Here is a 7,276-nt window from a genome sequence, read left to right as displayed (position 1 = left end):
GAATGGCCTACACCTACTTCTGTACATGAAGTTAGGCCTATGTTCATACTATAGGAGGTTGATATGAGGTTTTGCATATGTTGCATCTCCTTTAGATGACCTTACCAAGAAGAAAATGCCTTCTCACTGGGGATCAAGGCAATTACAAGCCTTTGAAAGAATTAAGTTTCTTGTGACTCAAGAACCAGTTCTCATAGTTCCAGATCTTCAAAAACCTTTCAAAGTTCACTGTGATGCTTCTAGGGATTCCATTGGAGCTGTGTTTAACTAAGAGCATCAATCAATAACATTTGAGAGCGGACACCTCAAGGATCATGAGCTACATGCTCCAAAATATGAGAAAGAGCTTATGGCAGTGGTACATGCTCTTCAAGTATGGAAACACTATTTACTTGGTGCATATTTTGTTATTAAAAGAGATCACCAAAGTCTAATATACTTCCTCACTCAGAAGAAGCTCTTAGAGAAATAGTTGCGTTGGAAAAATTTCTTATCTATGTATCATTTTCAAATCATTCACACATCTGGAACTAAGAATGTGTTAGCAAATGCTTATCACAGTGACCTCAAGTGAATGCAATCACAAATGTTTACCATAATGAGTTCATGGATTTACCCAAAATGTATGCAACTAATTTCAACTTCTCAACCATATGGGATCAACTTAACTCAAGTCAACTGATTACACCTTACTCCATTTGAGATGGTTATTTATATCATCATCAAGCAATTTGTATAGCATTACCATTGTGACACAATGTAATAGATGAGGCACATGCATCTCCATATGCTGGATAGAGGGGTATTCTACCCACTACTCAAGCATTGGAAATATATTTCTTTTGGCCCACTCTTAGAGCTGAAATTGAAAGATATGTCTGTGAGTGCAAGATATGCCAAAAAGTAAAGTATGACAAGCATAAACCACCTGGTCTATTGAAGCCATTACCTATTCCCAATGAGCCTTGGGAAAGTATAGCCATTGACTTTATCATGGAGCTTCCTTGCACACAAGTAGGCAATGATGCAATCTGGACTATCGTTGATAGATTTAGTAAGCAAGCACACTCTATACATATGTGAAAGACAATCAAAGTCAATCATACGGCTAAGCTATTCATTGCTCATATTTTCAAGCATCATGGCATGCCTAAGTCCATTATAAGTGATTGAGATCCTTGCATGACTAGCCTCTTTTAGCAAGCTCTCTTCGAGAACCTTGCGACTCAATTAAAGTTTTCATCCTCTTATCATCCTCAAATGGATGGGCAGAGTGAAAGTGCTAATTCTACTGTTCTGGACCTTTTAAAATCCTATGTCTCTAATAATAAAAGACAATGGGAAAAGTATTTGCCTTTAGTAGAGTTTGCATACAATAACATGATGCACTCTAGTACTGGTAAAGTACCCTTTGAGATCATCAATGGTAACCCTCATTTACCACCCATTATTCTTACGAAGGATAAGATCTTTGTAGCAGATGAGTTTGTTAGAGACATTGATACAGCTTTCACTCAAGTAAAAGTTGCTATCCAAAGGGCACAAGAGAAGCATAAACGCAAAGTTGATAAGCATCACGTTAGATCTCAAGTTGGGACTCTATGTTCTTCTTAAGTTTAAGAAGCCTCACTTGAAGAAGCAAAAAGGTCAAAAGGGTAAAGTGGTTAAGCTTTCTAATTGCTATTATGGCCCTTTCAAGGCCACATATAAGATAAACGATGTGACTTTTTGTTTGGATCTACCAAGTCATCGGAACATTCATAATACTTTCCATATAAGTTTGCTACATCCCTATATTGGAGAACCTCCAATGGAACCAATCAAGGAAGATTTACCTGACATAAAAGAAACAAAAGAGTTCATTGTGCATGAAATAATTTTACACCATCAAGACAATACTCTAAGGTCAAGTAAGGTATTATGGAAGTTTTTGGTTAAGTTTATGAATTATCCCCATTGGATGCTAAGTTTATGATTGAGAGAGAACTACAAGACTTTCTAGATTTTCTTAAGGACAAATTTTTACAAGCCAAAGGGATGTCACTAAATTAAGTGCTTATTATGCATTCTCTATTTAGTAAATTTATGTCAATAAAATAATGACCCACTTTTCTTTAAATGTTAATGATGATCTAGCATGGCCATGAGACCATTTAGAGACCAATATTCCTAGTGCATCACTTAATGGGGTGATCAGAGCACTGTGACGAGGATATTTGGTACATGTAGTATAAGTTATGAAGGGGGAAGGAAGTGTTTGCTAAGTGTAAGAATGTACACAAGAACCTAGGAGTTACATATAAATAAAGATGGATTGAGTTCTAGGAAGAGCAAGTGCATTAGCATTGTGTATATGTATTTATGTGTGCATCTGGGGATGCCTGGGAATGTTTACTTGTGTGTAATGAGCATTGCATTCATTTGGGATCATCCTCTCCCTTACAAGTCAAGGTTTAAGGTCTTTTCTCTCATTAAGAAAGATGAGAGAGGTAATTCTCTCACTAAGAAATACAAGAGACGTGATCCTCTAAAAGTGAGGAGAGAGAAGTGATTTTCTCTTTCTAAGGTCTAAGATGACACAAGCTTTTGTGGGAAGTCAATCTTAAGGTTGAGACCCAATGCAATCTAATGAACTCTCTTTATTTCTGGCTCAAGGTGGTTGCATGGACCACAAGTTAAGAGTACAGTTTAAAAAGTTGTTTTTAAAAAATGGACTTGGTGAATCCATTTTTAAAATATCTCGCGATAGAAATCCAATCTCTAAAAATGGCCCGTGCAAGTTATCAGAAACAACGAGATCTACAACCTTCATGTTGGGACATTTTTCCATCCAAACAATGCACAGAGAGATATCTCAAAATTGGTGTTGCAAAGTAGATCATGGAACATCCACATCTTGCATGAAGATCAACCTTTCCAATCTTGGCACTCAAGTCTCTCTCCAAGAAGAGAAGTTCTTGTATAAAAAAGGAGGCTCTCCTTGGGTGTGGGAGAGGTGAAGGAAGCATCACTTTGCATACATCCAAGAGGAGAAGAGAAGGTGCAAGTGTTGCGGAAGCTCTGCTGAAATCAATTTCCAATAGGAGAAGAGAAGGTGCAAGAGGTGCGGAAGCTCTGCTAAAATCAAGTTCCAATAGGAGAAGAGAATGTGCAAGTGCTGTAAAAGCTCTGCTGAAATCAAGCTCCAAGAGAAGAGCCCTACACATATTGTGTAGGAGAGAAGGAGACTCAAGAAGGATCAAAAGGTGCCAACTTCCAAGTTGTGCAAGTGTTAGTCGATTTTATACCGTGCAAAGAACCGTGATCTTATTTCCAAGATCTAGAAGGAATAACTGGTTTATGTGTAATGGAGGAGCTTTCTCCTTGTCAATAATATAACTTCACAAGGGGTGATTGGCCCATCTTCCAATCCCTAGTGTGTTGTAAATCTCTATATCTCTCTCTCTACATCTCTCTTTTCTCTCATTTGTTCTCTCTATATGCCAGCATAATATTCACCATATATATTTTAAGTATATAAGAAAGTCGAGCATATATCTCAGATCTTATAACAACGTGGGTATAAAGTGCCCACCTAACGGTTGTCCAAGCACATTTTTACCGGTCCATTGTGAAACAAATCTAAGTGTCGCTACCCGGCAGTCCCATGGAATGCTCTGAGGTTTGTTAGCTAGGTTTCCCCGAGTCCACTTCGCAATGGAACGTTCGCGGCTGAACCCACTAGGATCGACCTAGAATATCGGTTCCTAGGGGTTAAGGTCTCTTGATAGCATTCTAGCATCGGGTCCTGGACATCTTACTTTACGTAGGGATATCCAAGCTGAAGCAGATCCATGCCGCACTTGGTTCAAAGAGAATGGGAAATGAGAGGGATGCACCGTTCAACCTTGTTGGCTCAATTGGTAATCATCTTTTGTAACTTAGAACTCTATCGGGTTCTAAGTTAACCCTAGGGTCTCTTCATCTTCAAGATAATGAAAACTTATATTTTCTCCCTTTACAAGTCAGCATAAACCCAATCTATTTACCATTCCAAAATAGCTACGAGCACCAAATGTAGCTTGGCAAATACTCATTCTCCTTGCGAGTACTACATTTGAGCTTCTTTGTATTAGCTTCAGGATGTTCCATATTCTAGAAATGATATACCTAAGCATGTTTTTGGGCCCATCGCAGTTGGCTATTGGGGTAGAGACCAACGAGTATGTTGACTCCAAGTCAAACTATGGTTGTAAAGACAAACCAATTTATCTTGCAACTAAGGTCCTAGGTGGGTCGAGTTAAACCTTAACGTCGCTTATCGGCCAGGACCTTATTTACCAAACTATTCCTTTCAAATAAGCTCAACATTTCACGTGCGCATCCTAATCTACCTTTTTAGATGCATACCCCATTATGTAGTGCAATTGAAGCTACTCATGATGCCATGCAAGTCCCAATGCAAGTCTCCCCCTAAGTTGACAATGTGATGCGAGGTCCCTATTCATAGAATTCCCTTGTAGTACATTTATGCAACTCAAAAGGAATGACTTAATTATTCAAATGTGAGTGTACATGCATTCATTGAAAATGCAAGTTAATTCTCTACGATGGTCTATGGAGTACAATTGACCTAGATGGAATATTTATGTACCCGGACAATCCATGATGCATCTGGAAAAGTTTGATCCTTATACTTGACTTGTTTCTGCTATAACCGTAGATACTTAATCTAAATCCCAAAAAATCATGAATATTAAACCTTTTCAGCTACTTTTCAAAATATGAAAGTTACTCGATGCGAGGTATGTAGTAATGATGCCCATGCTTAAATATTGGATTTTCAATTTCTAGAAACGAGAGGGGAACCTGGTTTTGGAGTGTCGAGTTAGTGTTCATGCCTGATAACCCATTTGTGTTGATGGTGGTGTCTTTTCCCGATCCTTCTCCCATAGTTGCGGCTTTTCGAGTTTCTTGGGAGAGCTTACGCTTTGATGTCATTGTGGAGTTGGAGGTGGCCTTCACTTCCTTCAAAGGACTCCTTGGTGCCGGAGTTACCTATGCCTTGTCTTGCCTTTCACTGTCTCCTTGTCAAATTGAGATAGTCGATGGAGAGGTTACAAGGATCATGGTGGGGGGAGAGGGTACTCATCCAGCATTTTCCCACGAGAGGAGTTGTCCTTGATCTCCTTCCTCTCTCTCTCTCTTTCTCTCTTTTCCTCCCTTACTCTAGGTCCTCCTTCCCTCTCTTTCCTTCTTTCTTACTCTCCTTCACTACCTCTCCCCCTCCTTCTCTAATTGGCAGCAAGGGGGAGGAAAAGAAGAACAATGATTCTGATGAAAGGAAAAAGGGGGGGAAATTGTAAGGAAAGGGTGGCAATAGAAGGAGAAAAAAAAGAGAGGGTTTGAAGAGCACCCTGCCACGGCGCCATGAGAACCACGAATCAGCCAAGAGAGGCTACAAATACATTTTCTGGCCACAAAAACTTGCAAGAAAACTCTCATTCTCACCAAGAATCCATATCCTTAAGATACACAAGAGGAAGGCACACAAGAAATTGGACAATTCTTCCATCCTCACCCTCTTCCTCTTCCTCACTCTCCATGAGATCTTACAAAGGAGCACAAGAGAGGGAAACAAGAACAAGAAGGCAAGTGTTGTGCCAAAATGAGAGAGGGAAATGAATCGTGACAAGAGAAGATAAAGGAAGAGAGAGGTTGTAACCGCCTCAACCTCACACCTCCCCAAATCCTACGGCTCCAACCACACTTTTCCTTTTCTTACATTATAAAATTCAAATTTGCATACATGGACTAAGGTCTAAAGACCTTTCATTTTTAGCATGAGATAAAAGGGTTTGAACTTTCCTTTTCCTAGGAATATTTTATAGTGTGTCTCTTTTGGACTACACATTTTACATTGCTTCATATTTGAAGTTTTGACAAAGGGGTACATTTGCAATGAGTCATTTTACAAAAAGTTGTTTCCATGTGAGCACATTTTTGTGCCTTTATTTGCACTGATTTCCCAATCATCATTCCTCCCACGCTTAAGTGTGAAGTGTCCCCGCAAAAAAATTTGAAGAAGGACCACGATCAGCACTTGAAAAAATCTTCATCTTTATCTTGGTCTTTTTTTCTTCTTGGATCTTTGAATTGCCTTGGGATAGGAAAGGAAAAAGCACATAAAAATACACACACAACTAGGACATTGAGCCTAGGTTATAAAGCACACCAAATAAAAATCAAAAGATAGGGCTCTTCAATAAATTGAACACAAGAACATCATCACACTTAATAGGGGGAAAGAAAATCGCACTATGAAGCACATAAATAAGACCCAAGAAAAATATAAACTTTAAGCACACCCTTACGAAGGATATTAAATGGGAGTTCTCCCACCCCATAGTTTTGAAAAGGGAAAAGAGGTAGGAGGAAAGCAATCTCTTATGTGATGAGAGTGGGCATGGAAATTCTTGATTGAGAAGAATGGACATAAGGAAGATGAAAGCCACCCATATGAACAAGTCATTATATAGGTGGTTTATTAAGATTATATGATTTATGTTAATATTCATTATTTTGAGTAGAACATTGAAGATAAGGTAACTAGATGGTTCAAGTCATGATGCCACGTGGAAAGATTGGAAGACAACTGCAGCTTTGAAACCGTATGGCACAGAAGAGGCGTGGAAAGATGGAGATGATAGAGATGTTGGCTAGATGTGAGGATTCAAGAGTGCGGAGGAGCTGGAGCCATATGCATATCAGGGATGATGCACGGGCCATGCTATCATCGGTAGGAGAGAGGAAGTGGAAACTGTGGATGAGTTGAGGCGAGAAGGGTGTTGGTTTTGGAGGAGGGGGTGGTGCCTATAACTGGAAGAGGGGGGAATATCACAGTTGGGCGGATGTCTCCAGTTATGTGTAGTACTGGGATGTGAGGTGAAGCATGGACACGGCCCTTGGCAGTAGCATTGGAGGATCGTTGCTGCCCAAAGGGGATTGGAGAAGGTGGAGGGGCATTGCAAGGATGAGGGTGAGAGGAGAATTATTAGGAGGTCCTATAGTGGAGGCGGATGAAATCTTTGGCCAACCGATTACTGGATGAGGAGGTGTGGAGATTGTGGTGCAAAGGTTGGAGAGTCTCATGTGCCACATGAGCCTGCATATATTTAGCCAACTGATCTTCTTCTCTTGAACGTATGTTTCAGGGATTTCCAAGAAGACGTCATCTCTCCATAAATCCTTTCCTCTTCTTTTTCATCTTCGTACCTTAAGGTCATAACTGAACTAA

Source organism: Lygodium microphyllum, chromosome 29, assembly GCF_053477565.2.
Source record: "Lygodium microphyllum isolate KBCC chromosome 29, Lygodium_microphyllum_v1.1.10, whole genome shotgun sequence".
Lineage (NCBI taxonomy): Eukaryota > Viridiplantae > Streptophyta > Polypodiopsida > Schizaeales > Lygodiaceae > Lygodium > Lygodium microphyllum.
The sequence above is the reverse complement of the archived record's forward strand: the minus strand, read 5'-3'. Positions refer to the sequence as shown.